At 44.0% G+C, this 19091-nt stretch overlaps 1 long non-coding RNA gene across 1 annotated transcript in view; it reads right to left on the bottom strand.

Moving 5' to 3' along the window:
• Positions 1 to 1115: 1115 nt before the first annotated feature.
• The window catches only part of LOC144328404 (uncharacterized), a 66075-nt gene continuing 48099 nt past the window's right edge, over positions 1116 to 19091 (bottom strand). Inside the window, exons 3-4 of the long non-coding RNA XR_013393615.1 lie at positions 12427 to 12567; positions 1116 to 1671 (exon numbers count right to left, since the gene is read on the bottom strand). This is a non-coding gene — a long non-coding RNA (uncharacterized LOC144328404). The remainder of the gene's footprint in view (positions 1672 to 12426; positions 12568 to 19091) is intronic.

Below are 19091 nucleotides of genomic sequence, written 5' to 3'. Positions count from 1 at the left end.
ATGACCTGAAATGTTATAAGGCATCTTCCTATATTCCTCTAGTTCTCATATGAGCATTCGCCTGACTTGTCAGATACAGGAGCTTCTGCCTCAAAGGAGAAGGGAAAGATAATCCAGGCCATGTTTGTTCACATACAGGACTGCGCGTTGAGCTTAACATAAATGATGGCGGTTGCCTTATGTCTCCGGCTGAGAAAGGTTCCCCACCCCACATAGTCATTACATCTCAAAGCTGTTATCTGCTTATTCAGAAATAATTCTGATTCTGTGCAAACCTGCATTATTACTGCCAGCAACCTCTCATTTGTTTACAGCAAGGGGTGGGGGAAATGGCGCTGTTCAACAGGGTGCAACGGAAAACAGCTATTACTTATAATCCGCAGAACCTAGGCATTGTTATTTGCCGTTACTGACATTATGCTCAAATACTAAACTATCAATTTCAGAGGAATGCAAATCTCTCTTTATTATGGCAACAACAGCAATTTCCAATTGTCATCCCTTTTGTGCTCGTAAGTGAAGAATTAAAATGTCAGTGTTCATTGTTAGTTCTTCATATTTTATGGATTACGCTTTTTGTGCGTGTGTGTGTGTGAAAATGTTTTGGAAGCCACGCCACAATAAGAGAACTTCACAGAGGCGGAAAAAGGAAGTGAATTATTTAACACACGGAGGCGACGAACTTCATTATCCCAAATACAAGCATATTGAAAGACGCTTTGCTATGAAAAGAGAATTCAGTACAGTAACATGAAATTGGAAACACTGAATGCCTGCACAGAAACAAAGGGGACGATCTACAGAGAACTAATCTAAAAGGCACCGAGATGCCAGGTAGAGGAAATGAATAGATTAAAAAGATACCAAATAATTGTTTCCCTGGCATTGAAGTTGACCTGATATAAAGTCATTCATGTAGCATAAATGTCCAAAATTATTTTATTTTTATCAGGGCTGCCAACCTGAATCAAGTTAGCCTGGAATCCTGACCCCACTTACCAGGGAGTAAGCTCAATCTAATTCATTGGGACTTACTTCTGAGTAGAAGTAGTTAGGATTGCAGCCTTATCTGAACCCAAGATCCACAGGGATGAGAGAGCTTGAATTCAGAAGATCTTGGGCTTTCCCAGCTCAACCGATGTAACTTAAACTGGAGTCATTTATCCCAACGTTAAGTCCCCCTATTACTGCCGTAGAGCTACAATTCCCAGAGTTCCCTGGGAAGAGGGGTTGGCTGTTAAACTGCTCTGGGAATTGTGGGTCTGTGAAGGAAACAGGGAGTCTCCTAAGAACTCTTAGCACCCTTAACAAACTACAGTTCCCAGGATACTTTGGCGAGGGAAACTATGTCTCTTAAAATGGTATCATAGTGCTTTCAATATATGGTGTGGATGTGCCCAGAGATTGCTATGTGGAGAAGTACCGGTATCCTAAACTGTGCTTTCCTGCTGGAAGCCTGAGGTCGTACAGCCTGGGGAAAGCTCTGTGTCATGTGATTCTGCCGAACACTAGAAAAGAAATACCACTTACCAGAGGTCTGGGGATTTCTTAAAAGATTTGCTGCTGAAAGAAATCCAAAGTGGTACTTCCCTTGGCCTCGCTCCCACACCTAAAAGCCACAGACACATCTGGAGCGGTTGTGTCATCGTCATCTCGCTTGGAATCCTGCAACTGAAAGGATTTATATTTTTTTTACACTGCAAGCTCTTCAGGGCAGGAATGTTACGTGTTATGCTGTATATTTATGGTACTCTATAAATAATGGTTTTCCCTCCATTAATTATTTTTGTTCCCTAGTTCCTTTAAGTGAACACAGCCATTTACAAGTATATAAAACACAAGCCTTTTCTGCCCCCGAGGAACTTGTAATGTATAAGATTGCTAACACTCCATGATTTGTGGAATGTGCGTTACTTATTTCACAGGGAGGCAGTGCGATTTCATATCCACAAAGGAACGGAAGCGTTCGCTTAAGCAGTGCCTCCCATCTGTTCGAGGGAGAAAGATTTGGGGTTTCCAAGGTCAAAAATTCAATAAGGCTTTAGGGAACAGAGTTTGGGGTCGCCAATAGTCTTGCATTAGAAAGAAACTTGGGGTAAGAGAAGAGGGCTATGTAACTTTACCCACTTTCATAGGGTCCCTACAGGCAAGCTGGGGATCTTTAGTCAAGTGCAAACACACACACACACACACACACACCTCCTTCAAGGCTGGCTTTGGCTCTGGCCTCCCAATAGTCTCCACAAAAACAAGCAGGGAAAGACTCCTGTTCCAGAGCTGAGAAAGGAAAATAAGAAGCATATCTTCAGTTCTGAATGAGAGAATTCTTGAGAATGTCCCTCCTCCTTGTTTGGTACATAGGTCGCATCCACACCAGACATTTAAAGCACACTCATACCACTTTAACAGCCATAAAGGTAAAGATAAAGGGACCCCTGACCGTTGGGTCCAGTCGTGGACGACTCTGGGGTTGCGGCAGTTCCCAGCAACCTTTAACATACTAAAGTTCCCAGGATACTCCACAACTGCTAAGGTTGTGCAAGAGGGCTTTAAGTAGGTGATGAAGAAGGTGTAGCCTTAGGAAGCTGCCTCAGACCTAGTCAGGCTGCCTGTTCATAAGAACTAAGATGAGTCTGCTAAGATCAAGCCCATGGTCCATCTAGTCCAGCATCCTGTTCTCACAGTGGCCAACCAGATGCCTGTGGGAAGCCTGGAAACTGGACACCAGTGCAACACCATAGGTCAGTTGTAGAGCATCTGCAGAAGGCCTTGGCTTCAATCCCCAGCATCTCTAGGAAGGTCTGGGAGAGACCTCCCCCCTAGTCTGAAATCCCAGAGAGCAAGGATCATTCCTTGTGGACAGTATTGAGCTATGATGATTCAACTCAGTGTAAGGCAGCTTCCTTTGTTCCTGCACTGAATCAACCCAATTCAAGGTATTAATGGCTGCAAAGGTTCCCAACCAAAAACAAACTGCAAAAAGTCTCCTGCATATTGGCAAGATTTAAAAACACATTGTCATGCCTTGTTCAAAATGGGTTCCAGAACTGCCAACTGCAGGGCTGGGGGACCTACGGCCCTCCAGATGTTGTTAGATTATATCTCCCAGCATTCCTGACCACTGGCCATCTCAGCTGGAACTGACGGGAGACAGGAGTCCTAAACATCTGGAGTGCCTCAGATTCCCCATCCCTGGTCCACCGGAAGAACATCTGAAGGAACACAACAAAGTTGCTTTTCTTATCTACCACTGAGAACAACCTTTTAACTATGGGCAGGTCCACACAACACATGACTTCCTCCAATGAGTCATGGGAACTATCGTTTGCTAAGGGCACTGGGAATTGTAGCTCTGTGAGAGGAAACTATACTCCTCAGGATTCTTTGGGGATATAATGTGCTTTAATTGTGCATTTAATATGATTTGACAGATGCTGAAATCTGGCATATTAGGAAAGAGAGCCTTTTGCTCTTAACATAATCATCTGTCAGTATTTTAAAAGAAACCCCAAAAGATAGAAAAATACATTTTACATGCAAAAATCTGCTCGGAAGAATAGGAATGTATTCTTAAACAAAGCTGCCTTAAATGAAGCCAGTCCATGGGTCTATCTAGCTCCATTTTGCATACAGTCATATCTCGGGTTAAATATGCTTCAGGTTGAGTGTTTTCAGGTTGCGTTCCGCGGAACGCGTTACTTCCGGGTTTTGTCGCTCATGCAAGCGCAGGCGCTCAAAATGATGTCACGCGCAGAAGCGGCGACCCACGCACACGCAGACGTGGGTTGCGTTCTGCTCAGGATGCGAACGGGGCTCCAAAATGGATCCCGTTCACATCCAGAGGTACCACTGTACACTGACTGGCAGCAGGGATTTAAGGCAGGGGACATTTCCAGCTCCACCTGGAGATGCCAGGGATTGAACCTGGGATTTCTGCATGCAAACCAACTGCCCTAGAGTGAGCTAAGGTTAAAGGCTGAACTTTTATTCATACCAGAAAGAAGAAGAAAAGGCAGATAGAGGGAATCTGTATAAAAGTTGCATTCTTGAGACATTTTCAGCTGTTACATTTTGAAAATCCTCTTTTGTCATAGTGCCAAAAGTTCACAAAGGGAGATCTATGAGTAAAAATTTTCCATTTATTCTTGAAGTGTTGCTCTGCCTGACCAATAGTGTCAGAAGTGCGTAAAGGATGATCTGAACAGAGAGTTGCCTTGTTATGAACCAAATACACCATCCCTTGTAAGCAACTCCTTATTCAGACTCCTGTTCAGGAACTTGGATATGATCACAATACTGGAAAGGTCAGGAAGTACCTACTCAAAAGATGGAAAATGTTTCTATAATCAAATACCGGGTGAATAACCTCTGGCGTACTACTTCCTCTTAACTCGCTCAGCTTTTAACATCTGGACCTGGACTTAAGGGCATTTGCCACAATTAGGCCTGTAAACGCTGTGTCTTTTAAAACGTCCTGCTTTCATGGAAATAGTTTCTCCAATGGTGGATGCCTGTGCTTGGCTCAGTTAGGAATTGCCTCAGTTGAACTTTATCACGAAGTTTGGGGAAAGGGATCTACTCTGTGTGCAGAAGGTCCCGGGTTCAATCTCCAGGTAAGGATGGGAACAGTGGAGGCTAGTCCATTTGGGTGAGTTGAGCACTGCTCCACCAACTTCACTCCACCCTCAGTCAGTCCCCAACTTCCTTCCTTATGCAACCAGCCCAGAGGGAGGCACAATCTGCCTACTTCCTTTTCTTAAATCTTAGTGCTGCCTCTTGTAGAATTCAGACAGGAGGAGGAGGATGGGGACAAAACTAGAATTTGTTGGCTCTGCCTGTGATTGGCTCTTTGGCGCCATCTACTGTTGGCCTCCTGCCCTGCCAGTCCCAAGCCGCTACTGGCTGGGAATCTTCCCAGTCCAAAACCCTGGAGAATCACTTCTGTGGATACACGATGTTGCCAGTCTTCATGTCACATTTGCAGACATCTTTGTAACGCAGAGTTGATCTGCCAATTGGCCTGGTGCCAGAATCCCCATAGAGCATGCCCCTAAGGCTCCTGCCATTTTTCCTTCTCTGGACATGACCAAGCCAGTGTAGACGTCACCGAGACAGGAGTGCAAACATGCTGGGAATGTGGGCTTTGGAGAGCACATATTTGTTTGGAATTCTGTCCTGTCGTGTGATACCCAAAATCGTTCTGATGCAGCGCATGTGGAAGGCGTTGAGGCATCAAACCTGACAGTTGTAAGTTGAAAGAAGATGAGGAGAAATAGATGTCACTACCCAGTTGCTCATTGGGTAATCACAGGCAATCAAGCAGAGAGTACCAATGTTGTGGGGAAATGGCAGAAGCTGGTGGTGATGGCAGTGAGGAGGTAGACTCCACCCACATCTTCACCATACAGTGAGTGGTGAACACCACCTCAGCCCTTCCATCACTGTGGTCTAGCTGGAGATGCCCTTATATTCTTTCAAATAGCAGAGGGGAAGCATTTCTTCACAGCTAACATCCATGAACAGAATACCATTTCAGCATTAGTTCTTACATGTCTATTCTCAGCCCTGTTTAAAAAAAGAAAAACCAGCTTCAACCTAATGATTTTATTTTTAATGAAGGCACAAAGGAAGGAGATTGGTGTAAACACACTTGTGTCCCGAAGTTTGTTTGGAGAGGAGATTGACTTTCAAATTAGCTGGCTTTTCAAACGTTTCAAAAAACATAGTCAAAATGCAAATGGGGCATAAATGGCCCTTTAGTAAATGCTCATTCAACATTTATTCTTTCTCAAATCATCTTTTTAAAGCACTTTCATGGTAATGTTGAGACGATGTGACATTAGAAAAATTGCTTTGACATGCTAAGGGGTTCCCAAGATTAACAGAAAGAGAAGGAACAAGATAACGCTTTCAAAAGACCTATTTCAGAGGAATTATTACTTCCTTTGAAAGTCTTCCAAGGTTGCAGTGCATTTAAGCTTGTTGGCATACATGTAAATGAAGGACTACAAAAGTATTCTCCTACATTCAACTTGAATTAAACCTTGAGGCTAATGTTCAGGAATGACAATAAAGGCTGGATCTTTGGCTGGAGAAAATAAAAACCTAAAAAGGACCCTTTTTACTTTCAGATATCAATGAGAGAGAATTGGTTTTTCTTCTTTCTTTCTTTTTTAAAGTATAACTATACAAAAATAATCATTTTAATTCCCATTATGATATTGCTCAGGCCATTGGCCTTGATCTGATTGAATAAGAGAACTTCTGAGGATTATTTTTTTATAGAAAAAAAAATACATTAAAGCATTAACATATGAGGAATCAGCTGCAACAAAATAGCTGCTCCAGCATTCTGAACAGGTGGCTTCACAATCAGTTTTTGTCTACAAACATTTGGTTTAATAATAGGTGGGTGGGGAGGGATATTAAAGAAAACGTATTGGCCTAGTTCACACATAATGATAAACCATGATTTATGAAACCATGTGTGATGGGATGATGAGCTGCTTGTGCGTAAAAGCGTAGTCCCTCAGAGTCTGTGCACGTTCACAAACCTCTGTCTGTGACGGAGCCCCTCAGACATGGCTGCTCTAGTCACTTGCAGATTCCGACAGTGGTTGCTTTTGGAATCGTTTCCAGCATAAAAGCTCCTTAACGGAAACACGTCTTCTGGACTCACGGCGTGACAGTTTCCGGCGAGGCGTGGGTCTCCCTATGGGAGCTTCAGATACCTCCCCACTGTTCTCACTGGAAGCGTCTCTGAGCCCTCCCTCCTGCTCGCATTCCCTCAGAGATCCACTCCTCCCCCGGCTGGTTCCTGCTTCAGCTGTTGAGTCTCTCCCAGCCTCCCTGAGCCCCTCCACCACCTGTTCCTCCGATGGCAGTTCCCTGACACCATGACTTTGGATATTATTTATTTCACACACACACCCTGAAAGCAGTTTACAAAAAGAACAAAACAATAAAATTATCAGTTAGAATAGTTTAAAATAGTTTAAAACATTCAAATAATAACTAAAATCAGTAATGGACTAAAAACAGATTAAAACACATGTGAACATTGTACATACCTGGGTAGGTTTGCCTTGGGTCTGATTCAGCAGGTTCTTATGTTCTCAGGACTAAACAAAAATGTTTCTTAGCAGGCGCCAAAAAGAGTATAGTGAAAGTGCCTGCCTAATGTCAATAGGCAGGAAGTTCCAAAGTGTAGGTGCTGCCACATCAAAATATTGATTTATTACAAATGCAGAACGAGTATTATGTGGCACCTGTAACCATGCCAGATCTGCAAATCAATTTGGCTGCAATCAATTAGTGTTGTACACATCAGAGAGGAGGTGGGGATATCTTCACCCAACATACATTACCTTTTCGGTTTCCCTGCCCATGCAACATACACACCCCATGACCAGAATGCATGTACACAAAGTTGTTATCTCCACATGCATGTTCATCTACTCAAGTGAAATGGTTGTCTCAAATGTCCACACCTAGCGTAAGTACAAGGGATCCGGGTGGTGCTGTGGTCTAAACCACTGAGCCTCTTGGGCTTGCCGATCAGAAGGTTGATGGTTCGAATCCCCGTGACGGGGTGAGCTCTTGTTGCTCAGTCCTGGCTCCTGCCAACCTAGCAGTTCGAAAGCATGCCCCCAAAAAGTGCAAGTAGATAAATAGGTACCACTCTGGTGGGAAGGTAAACGGCGTTTCTGTGCGCTGCTGTGGTTTCGGTGTTCCGTTGCACCAGAAGCGGTTTAGTCATGCTGGCACATGACCCGGAAAAACTGTCTGCGGACAAACACCAGCTCCCTCGGCTTGTAAAGCGAGATGAGCGTTGCAACCCCAGAGTCATTCACGACTGGACTTACCGTAACTGTCAGGGGTCCTTTACTTTTACCTTAAGTACAAAGTGAATCTGGCCGAGTCTTCTAGTCAGATTGAAGCTGGTTTTGGGAGGGGGGGGCTGGATTGAACAGCAGGATGGCTTTAAAAGAGAATCAGACAATCAGCAGAGACTAGGGGGAGATTTGATGGTGGGTCCTGTTCTCATTGCTCATCATCTGAACAGGGCTGAACCCTGACACATGGTGAGCAGCAAGGAGGAAGTGCAGAAAAAGATCACCCACCATTTCTCATAATGCTGGAATTTCTGGACATCCAAGTATGCTGAATGTTGGAAGATTCAGGACAGACAAAATGAAGTACTTCTTCATGCGGCACATAGTTAAACTATATTATGCCAATAAAGGCTGAATGAATGAATGAATGAATGAATGAATGAATGAATGAATGGTTAAACTATGGTTGCTCCCAGAGGAGCCAATGATGACCACCAACTTAGATGGCTTTAAAAGGGGATTCAACAAATTTATGGAGGATAATGCTACTTATCTTATGTGGCAAAACTGTAATGATGGACCCTTGAGGCTAAACCTAATATACCACAGGGTTTTCTGAGTTTGCCCCAGAAGTGCGGGGGCTGGGGGAGGGGGAGAGAGAGATGCATTTTTTATGAATTCAGGTATGCAGATGTTTTAAAAATGGCCCAGCTGCTCTCAATATTTTCACATCTGTCCTCACCCTAATGCAATTCCATTATGTAAATTCCAGCATTTGCAGCAGCATGGTTAATGTTGCAGGGCGAGGTTCCTATTCACAGTAGAGGAGAAGATAATCCACAATGCAACAGATAATAGCCGATTGAACCTTGCAGAATACAAGCTGTTCAAGAGATGCTTAGTCCTGTATCCGAAAGCTCCAGCTGCATTTCGTTAGAGGAATGCCGGATGTGGATTCTTAGCAGGCTCTCGTAATGAATAAGCTATTCACATGTCAGTGTGGCATTATGCTTATCTTATATGTGGCCAACATATAGAAAAGCAAGCCATTACCAGGATAATTAAAAATAGAATGGAGCACCTCCTATCTGTATCCATGCCAGAAGCCGATCTGAATCTCTTCCGTGCTAATTTAAGCACCTTAAAAAAAAAAAAAACCCCACACCAATTCTGCATTGTAAAATGGAGCATCTCAGTCATGAAAAATTAGGATGTGATTCCAATCTCCTTCCCCCCCCCCCCCCCCCAGAACAGAGACTACAGTATAGTTTTATAACTATAGCAGCCTTTTCCCCATTGGCAGCGGGTGAAAACAATTCCTTCACATTCTGAAGGCAGAAAGCCTACAATGGCTACGAGAATAGTAACATAAGAAGGCAATCATTATGTCATTGTCCTTGTGGGCAGGGAAAATGCAGGCACTGATTTTCTAATGCGCCATCCCTACCAACAATTTTGTTTAGGTTCATGACATAAGGTTGGCCTTGTGAAACTGAGTCTGGCCCGTTAGGGTGAATAGGGTGCTGCCCCACCAACCTCAGGGTGCATTCAGATGCGGAGAAGATTGCATTAGATTTCCTGATTAGAATTCTGGCACTTTTCTAATCTTCCTCTCACACTGCAATACCTGTTGCATTATGAAGCTGAGGCTTTTTGATCAAGATTCTGACACGTTGCTCTAAATTTCATTCACATCAGAATCTACTTAAGAGGGTTTTTTAAGGAACATAAAAAGCTGCCATTAGTCCATTCCTAACCCATGCTGGCCACCTGACCAGGAAGCTGTACGCTGGCTCCCTCGGCCAATAAAGCGAGATGAGCATCGCAACCCCAGAGTCGTCCGCGACTGGACCTAATGGTCAGGGGTCCCTTTACCTTTAACCCTAGAGATGCCAGGGATTGAACCTGTGACCTCCTGCTTGCAAAGCAGATGCTCTACCACTGAGTTATGGCCCTTCAGGGTTACAAAAGCCCTGAGGTCCACCAAATGGAGCTAGATACAAAATAGTAGATGGGAGATGGGTGGAACCGGGTGCAAAATGGTGGCTCAGAAAGGAGAGCCCCAACAACACCTCATGAGTCATACACCAATGTGAATCCCAGTAACAGCCAATGTAGTGGAGTAGTTAGAGTAATGGACTAAGACCTGGGAGACTGGGGTTCTAGTCTCCACTACGTCATGAAGATCACTGGGTGACCTTGGGCCTGCCACGGTCTCTCAGCCTAACCTACCTCACAGGGTTTTTGTGAGGGGAAAATGAGGAGAGGGGAAACCATGTATGCCACACTGAGCTCCTTGGGGAGAGATGGGATATAAACGTAACAAATAAACATAAGTGTGAACCTTGAGTTGTTCAGGGATTCAAACGACTTAATTTGGAAGGCTGAAGAGGCATCCTTTTGTCGTTGATATTGTTTAAACAATTCAGAATCAGAAACCCTTGCAGATCTGCTGCAAATCAGCTATCAGTAGATTTATCTTCAGACCATCCCTGTATCCCTTGCACACAGAAAGATACTGTTAAGCTCCTCATCCAAAGGAAATCCATCTAATAGTGTTGCTGTCATGCAACCACACGGCACTTAGTTTTCAAAAAGGCCCACTTCCCAGTCTCCACTGCAGAGTCGGTCACTGTCATAGACAGAGTATTAAGCTAGACAAAGCTTTGCTATGACCAATGCCGGATTTAGGGTGGTGCGGGCGGTTCCCCTGCACAGGGCACCGAGCCAAGGGGGGTGCAAAGTAATAAAAAAAATGAACTATTGTGAAAACAAGAATTATACAGGGGGCGCCAACTTTTGTCCTCGTCCAGGGTGCCATATTACCAAAGCCCGTTGTTGCTGCTGCTGCTGGGACGCAGCGTGGCAATTTAACTTACGCCACTCAAAACTCACCGGTGAAGTCAACGAATGCAGGTTACAGATACAGATGCATTTCTCGACCTGCGCATTGCCTGGAATTACATGCTCTTTGAATAAAGCCTTCCACGGCTCCTAATTGCTTAATTAGGGTGCAAGCTGTGTGGGCTTGCCTTGTAGGAGGACTGTCACGCTCCATCCCACAGGTGGCTGCATTAGAGTTGCGGATAATGTCGCACGTTTAGATATTCCTTGTCTGACTCACAAGGGGGCTGCCAGGCTTAATTAACGAAACTTTGCAAAGTCATTCCCAAGCCTCAGATGTGGGAGAATGAAATGCCGTTTTTGCCATCACTGCTAAAATACCCCCAGCTAAGCCGCCAACAGACATCGTACCTGAGCATTCAGGATGCTGATAAGAATCGCCTTTGATGGCATCTGCACGTCAAAGTCTGGGAAGCTTTTAGAGCATAAATTCAAATGGGTCGTTTGAGGTATCAGTTTCTAGTGTTTCCTACTGAGACTGGGGGTGCGGGGGAAAGGATGACTTTGTTGAAACAGACACAAGAGATGATGGAATGAAGGAGAAATGGGCGGCTGCAGACGGTGTCATTAATGCCAACACTGCCTTAAGACCACAAGGGAGTCCGCTATCCTGGCATTTAGAAAGGAGCGAAATTAGATCCATAAATAAGTGTCTGAATATGTCTGAACGTCAATACTTTTTTAAAAAAATTAAATAGTCAACAATGATTGTGTATAAAAGAGGCTAACAGTAGACCAGGAACCAGAAGGAAACAGAAAGTAAGAGGGGAGGGGGAATCACGGCCAACAGGCTAGGGATGGGAGGAGAAATTTGATTCAGTTCACATTTAAACGTTAAATCACTTAATTCATATTTTCCAAAGCAATATATGAACCGAAACATTTTGCAATGCAGTTCCCCAGCCAAGTGATGTGTACAAAAAAAAAGTGTATTGGGGAGGAGTGTGCATATAAATGTGAAAATAATGTATTATGTTTGGGAAAGTTGTTTTTCAAACATGTCATGTGTGTTTTAGACAAAACTGCATATAGTACATATGTGTATATTAGGAGACGTGTGGTAAAATGATGATGACCTTTCATTAGTTTGTTTGTTTTTTAATCACAGACCGATGTCGAAATATAGAGAATTTCATTTAAGGTTGGCAAAATGAAAAACCGAGAAAAAGTGAAAATGTTGTGTTTGCCCATTCCCACCACAGACTCGTCATCTTAAAAAATACAGGAGACAAAGAAAGGTGGAGTGAAAGAGAAATTTGTTTTGCACTATCTGACATGGGGAGAGTTAAAGAAAGAGAAAAAAATGTGAAGATGTTAACTAACCTGGGACTAGGAAAGAGAAAATCATAAAATCATGTGCTATTAAGAAGCTTGCACTGAACTTTATAATCTTGGTACATGGAGTCCCCCCCCCCCTTTTCTTACATGTGCATCAGCATAGTTTTTTTGTTTTGTTTTAAAAAGTGCTAAGCCTGCCCCCCCTTAAAAACACTAATTTATAATTACCACCCCTCACATTCTTATTTCTTTCCTTATTAAAATGTTTATATTTGGCCTTTGGGCCTCAATATACTCCCCCTGCCCAAGGGTTTTGCTGAAGTCAAGTGATAATTGTGACATGCAATGGTATAATTAGGGTAAAGGACTTTTTCTTTTTTAAAGAAAAAGAAAAGCCTGTAAAACATACATCAGATTTCTAGAGGAAGATTGAATAATCTTTGATTTGAAGTGTGGAAATCAATTGCAGGCATGAAGAAATCCTCCTTTCTTGTCAAATGAAGAGAAGCCCAGCTATGTGGTCAGTGGCTTGGGTTTAATAACGCAGAAGCTGAAAGACATTAAAAAAAACACACAACTTGACAAATCTAATCTTTTAATCCTGTCTTCTTTTTTGCTGTTTGTATACGGAATGAAGGAGATTGATAAGAAGCCATTAAAAATGTGTATGTTACTCAGCAGGGCTTTTATTTGGGAACATCTAATATTCTTGGAAATTTGATTTCTCCTCCTTCTAACAGAACACTGTCCCTTACTTAGTGTAAATCCAGTAATTCAGATTTGCATGGATTATTTTGGGTGGGGAGAGGGTGGCCCACATAGAAAACTGCCTTCTTTCTACTGAGTCAGATTCCTGGTCCATGTACCTGAGGGCTGTCCACAGCCTCCAGGGTTTCAAAGGATTGTCTGCCCCTCTCCTCACATGGAGATGCTGCTTGGGATTGAACCTGGGTCCATCTGCACTCAAAGTACGTATGTGCTCTACCACTGAGCTATGTTCTGGCTTTGGAGAAGTGGAGCGCTCAAATCTCAAAGAGAGCAGCGAGAAAGAGAAAAGCTGGTGATGCGTTTCAAGGCAATGTTGCCATCTGCAAACACATATGGGGAATTTGGGTCATGTAGTTTCTTATCCCCACCACCACCAAACCCAGGGCATCCCTACACTGCAAACCCTCAGGGGCTTGTATCCAATTTACGGTAACTATCATGGTATTTCCGTAATATTTCCATTTTGAAGGGAGCTGAGATTTCTCTGTTATAAATCCCTAGCTTCCTCCCAAAGAACTGCAGCTCCTAAAATTCTTAGTGGAGAAAGAATAGCTTTGAAATCAGATTTACAACGCCGCCCTGTCTTTGTGTTACGCCAGCTGGATGAAGTTAGAAATGCTACTAAACCCCTTATACCACCATTAACTCCCAAGTTATTCTGCTGGAAGGAAGTTACGATCACATATCTTTGGGGAAGTGAAAACTCTTAGGCTGTTTTAGCTAAGGCAGCACTGGTGGGGGGGGGGATGATGACAATTGTGCAATTCTGGGGGTCTGGCGCGGGAGCATCAATTTGGTAACCAGTTTATTTCTCCCCTCCCTTACCAGCATAAATTTATGGCAGCGAAAGAGCTAGCAGAACTAAATTCATAGAACTCAATCAACAATATAGTGTGCTGGGCCCAGGGGTAACCCTTGAAACACAGTCCAGGACCAGTCCAGAATTCGGAGGTTCTGCTAGGAGTCAGTCCGACAGGGCCAAGGCAGGATACGAGGCAGGAAACCAGGCAAGGACAGGTACAGGATCTTAGGCAGGATCTGGCATACAGCAATGTTGCTCCCGCAACCTGGGGCGGGGTCTGTCAGCCTTTTATCTTTGTCGGGGTAATGGCCGGTCTTGATCCCCCGGCGACTCACCTCCCTGTTTTGCCTGAAGGCAAGCACTCATCCTGCGAGTACTCAGGTATCTCCTTCTCTCAGACCTTAGTCTCTGCAGCTCAGGAGACATTGGTGGGTTACTAGACCCAGGGGCCGCCTCAGCCTCCCCTGACCCAACTGGTAGTGGAGCAGCTGTAAGTGATTGCCCAGCTGAAGGCAACAAGGTAATCTGAAACCAGGGCAGGCTCAGGCCCCTGACTCGGCCCAGCTGGTGTTTGTTGCAGGGGAACCTGTGCAGACTGGGACTCTTCAGGATCAAGCCCCAGACTTGGTTCCGATGATGCCTGAGACAGACTGGTGCAGACTGAGACTCCTCTGGTTCCGAGTCCGAGCCCGAGTCCCAGGCCATCACATATAGAAAGTTGCTCTTCCTGATCACTTCCTACATCTTCTTCTTCTTTGGCGATCACTCGTAGCCAAGTAAGATTGTCTTCCATAAACACGGTTTTAACAATGAGTCTGTAAGTGACTGTGGAGGCCAATTCTGGATCCACATGTCCTTCCATAGTGGGGACATTGGTTTCCGGGCAGGAGCTGATCACGGTGTGGATTTGCCAAGAGTGCCTTCCTCTTAGCACGTTTCTCCCTTGCGTCCTGAGTTTGAGTGTCTTCAAAGCCCATGACGCCTTTGGTAAAGGCTGTTCTCCAACTGGAGCACTCAGGCCAGTGTTTCCCAGTTGTCAGTGTTTATACTACGTTTTTTTAGATTTGCCTTGAGACAGTCTTTAAACCTCTTTTGTTGACCACCAGCATTACACTTTCCATTTTAAAGTTCGGAATAGAGTAGTTGCTTTGGAAGACGATCATCAGGCATCTGCACAACATGACCAGTCCAACAAAGTTGATGCTGAAGAATCATTGCTTCAACACTGGTGATCTTTGCTTCTTCCAGTACACGGATATTAGTTCGCCTATCTTCCCAAGTGATGTGTAAAATTTTTCAGAGACACTGTTGATGGAATCTTTCGAGGAGTTGGAGGTGGCGTTTATAAGTGGTCCATGTTTCACAAGCATATAGTAAGGTTGGTAGTACAACAGCTTTGTAAACAAGCATTTTGGTTTCCCTGCGAATGTCCCGGTCCTCAAACACTCTGCACTTCAGTCAGGAGAAAGCCGCACTTGCAGAGGTCAGGCAATGCTGGATTTCGGCATCCATGTTGGTCCTTGTGGAACGATAACTGCCTAGGTAGGAGAAGTGATCAACATTTTCCAACGTTACACCATTGAGTTGGATTTGTGGTGCTGCAGAGGGGTTATTTTGTACTTGTTGGTGCAGCACTTTGGTTTTTTGGAGGTTGAGTGATAGTCCAAGCTTTTCGTAAGTTTCTGCAAAGATATATAGGATGGTTTGGAGGTCATCCTCTGAGCATGCGCACACAACTTTGTCATCAACATACTGAAGCTCTATGACGGAAGTTACAGTAACCTTACTCTTTGCTTTCAGCCTGCTCAGATTGAAGAGCTTTCCATCTGTTCGATATATGATTTCTACTCCGGTGGGGAGTTTCCCTTCAACCAAGTGTAGGATCATGGCAATGAAAATAATGAATAGAGTTGGGGCAATAACACAACCCTGTTTAACACTTGATCCCACTGTGAATGGTTCACTTTGAGAACCATTGTTTTCTGCGATTGTTACTGTCATATTATCATGGCTACCATGATAATGCATGATTATACATAGGATACCAACAGATCATTAAGATACCAATGATCTGTGTCAGTGTTGTTAGCAAAGTGACTTAAATTATGCAGATGGAGTTCAGAGAGCAAAGAAAACCTGATAATGCTTTATTGAGGAAAGCTGAACAAAAACAGTGTATAATTTGAGGAGAAAGGCATAGGGAAGTTTTCTCTTTCTTTCTTCAGGCCTTGTACATAGCAGGGAGACATTCAGCCATTATCTATACACAGGGGATAAACTGGGCAAATTAAATTAATTTGCATTTATTTTCTTCCGAAAGAACTTTTGGAGCAATCAAGGCTCATTTTGAACACAATCTTAACTACCCTATGTTTTCCGAATCAAATTCTACCTCCAAGTTTCTAAGCTATTATCTATGAGCCTGAGTACTAGTATTAGAAACACATTTTTTAAAAAAAAACGAGAAAAGGAAAATGATAATAAAACCAACACAATGCCTAATTCTGGATCTACGGTAATTAGTAGTCTCCACTGGAGACTCTTGTGAGTCCCATGGACTGCAATAAGATCAAACCTATCCATTCTTAAGGAAATCAGCCCTGAGTGCTCACTGGAAGGACAGATCCTGAAACTGAGGCTCCAATACTTTGGCCACTTCATGAGAAGAGAAGACTCCCTGGAAAAGACCCTGATGTTGGGAAAGATTGAGGGCAAAAGGAGAAGGGGATGACAGAGGACAAGATGGTTGGACAGTGTTCTCGAAGATACCAGCATGAGTTTACCAAACTGCAGGAGGCAGTGGAAGACAGGAGTGCCTGGCGTGCTCTGGTCCATGGGGTCACGAAGAGTTGGACACGACTAAACGACTAAACAACAACAACATTCTTTCACAGCAAAATCACAGAATATAGAGAGCAAAAGTGCTTAAAACTGAACACCTCAAAATTTGGGGGGGGGGACTCACTTTTTATTTAGTTATCTTAAGAGAAATACATGACATTTCATTACTGATGTCAAATGCTTACAAGGTCTCGGTTAAATTTCTGCTGCATATTCCCAATACTGAAGGTTCAGCAGCATAATGAAAATAATATTGATATGGTTCAGTATTTAATCATGTGCTCTCCCCCACATTTTAAAACATTTTAATAGATGTTGAACATTACATTTCAGTGCAATTGTATAATAACATTCTGATCAAGGGGCGCACCTGCCCATGCAGTATAAAAAGCAAGCAAGCAAGCAAGCAAACAAACAAACAAACAAACAAACACACACACAGGAAGTTGTCTTCTCCTGGGTAAGACCATTGGTCCATCTAACTCAGAAGTTTGTATCTCAGGGGTAGACAATGCAGCATCCTCCAGATGTCACTGTGCTATCGCTCCCATTAACCCTGACCATTGGCCATGGTGGCTTGGGCTGATGGAAGTTGGCATCCAATAACATCTGGAGGGCACCACACTGGGTACACCACCCTGGTCTACACTTACTGCCAGCAGCTGTCCAGGGTTTCAGACAAGGAATATTTCCAACCTACCTGGAAAAGCCACAGATTGAACCTTGGACCACCTGTCCCCCATGCAGCTGTGGCTCTTAAGTTTGCATCATCAGGGGGAGGGGAAAATCTGCTGCTCACAAACCTCACAGAAAGTCGTGTGTGTGTTTTACAGACAGCAGCCGATCAGCCTTTCAGTGCCGCGTCTTCCCAGTTACCAGTTCCAAATCTATATTTTATGGTGCGTATCACATATACTTATATCCCCTGTGCAGAATCATTAATCTGCTCCCTGGCTGTGCAAGCTACTTTCTGAATATTTTATCATCTCTCATTCTACTTCCAAACTAATGTATATTTACAAATTCAGCCTCCTACGGGCAGACCGATATTGTTTTCTTTCTGCGTTTGAGTGCCAAGGCACAGGCATCCGATATAGATAGAAGCATCTATTCCCAGCCACTTTTGTTGAATAGAGAGAACCAATCCTATCTCACGCTGTGTGGGAGAAGAAGAGGGGGACAGGGACAATTTGCATAATGCAAACGCGGGGGAAATAGTCAGCAAATGGGGGGGGGGAGCAATACATTGCTACATACCAAAGGGCGACTTATCTTTCAGCAAGCCCTTCCTGAATCCAAATAACACTTCAGTAAAGTGGTATGGAAGTGATTTTCTCCCATAGGTTACCAGAAGTCCCCATTTCCCGGGGACAGTCCCCGGATTTACAAATCAGTCCCCATACAAAATCCTATCATTCCTACTGAAGTTGAAAAGTGTCCCCAGATTCATTGAAAAAAAATCTGGCAACCTTAGTCTATACCCTTATTCACTAGGCACTCACAGGCAAAGAATACCTAGGATACGTAGGAGGTTTTGCAAACAGCAGATCTCCCTCCAGCTTCAAATGCAGCTTATCCAGTTAAAAGGTTAGGAACAAGACAGTGGGGAAAACCATAGACCAGAGATTCCCCAAGTATGGTCAGCTGGCAGTGGTGGCTGGTGCCCATTGGAACTGGTGGGGCAGAAGGCGCAGAGGCCAACAGTAGGTGGAGCCAGAGAGTCAATGACTGGTGGAGCCATCTAATTCTACTTTTGTCCCATCCTCCTCCTCCTTGTTGAGCTCTGCAGGAGCGAGGCAGAAACTATGGAGGAGGAAGTTGACAGGCAGTGCCACCTCATTGGACTTGTTGTAAATAAGAAGGCAGCTGGGCTTGGAGGAACCAAGACTGAGGATGGTGAGGCAGTGTCCCACTTGCCCTAATGGACTGCTTTCCACAGGGTCTGCAAGTTTCTTTCAGGTGGTCCATGACAATGACTAGGGTGTTTTTCGCACCATAAGGACATAAGAAGAGCCTGTTGGATCAGACCAATGGCCCATCTAGTCCAGCATCCTGTTCTCCCATTGGTCAACCAGATGCCTGTGAGAAACCAGTGAGCAGGACCTGAGCACAAGAGCACTTTTCTCTCTTGTAGTTTCTAGCAACTAGTATTCAGAAGCATTGCTGCCTCCAACTGTCTATCAATTTGTCTAATCCTTTTAAAGTCAACACTGCGTCCTGGGGCAGTGGGTGGGAAGAAGTCCTTTCTTTCATCTCCCCTGAATCTCCCAACATTCAACTTCTTTGGATGTCTATGAGTTCTAGTATTATGGGGTGGTGGAGAATTTCTCTCTCTACTCTTTCTATGCCATGCATAATTTTATAAACTCCTATCGTGTCACCTCTTGCTTGCCTTTTCTCTAAACGAAAAAGTCCCAAACGCTGTAACCTTTCCTTATAGGGGAGTAGCTCAGGATACAAATGGATTGCGACTAATGTCATGTGTACTTGACTTTAAACACCAGTGGTAGGAAGTGCGCTGGAGCCAGAGAAAGCAGTAATGTCTACACAGCCTATTTTCCTGGATCAACACAGTGGAGCAGTTTAGATGTTATGTCAAACCATGCTTTTCCTTTACATAAATGAGGGACAAAGGACCTTGCGTTCACATGCTCATTTCTCCC

Source organism: Podarcis muralis, chromosome 7 (assembly GCF_964188315.1).
Source record: "Podarcis muralis chromosome 7, rPodMur119.hap1.1, whole genome shotgun sequence".
Classification (NCBI taxonomy): Eukaryota; Metazoa; Chordata; class Lepidosauria; order Squamata; family Lacertidae; genus Podarcis; species Podarcis muralis.
This window is presented reverse-complemented; position numbering and strand designations above follow the sequence as displayed.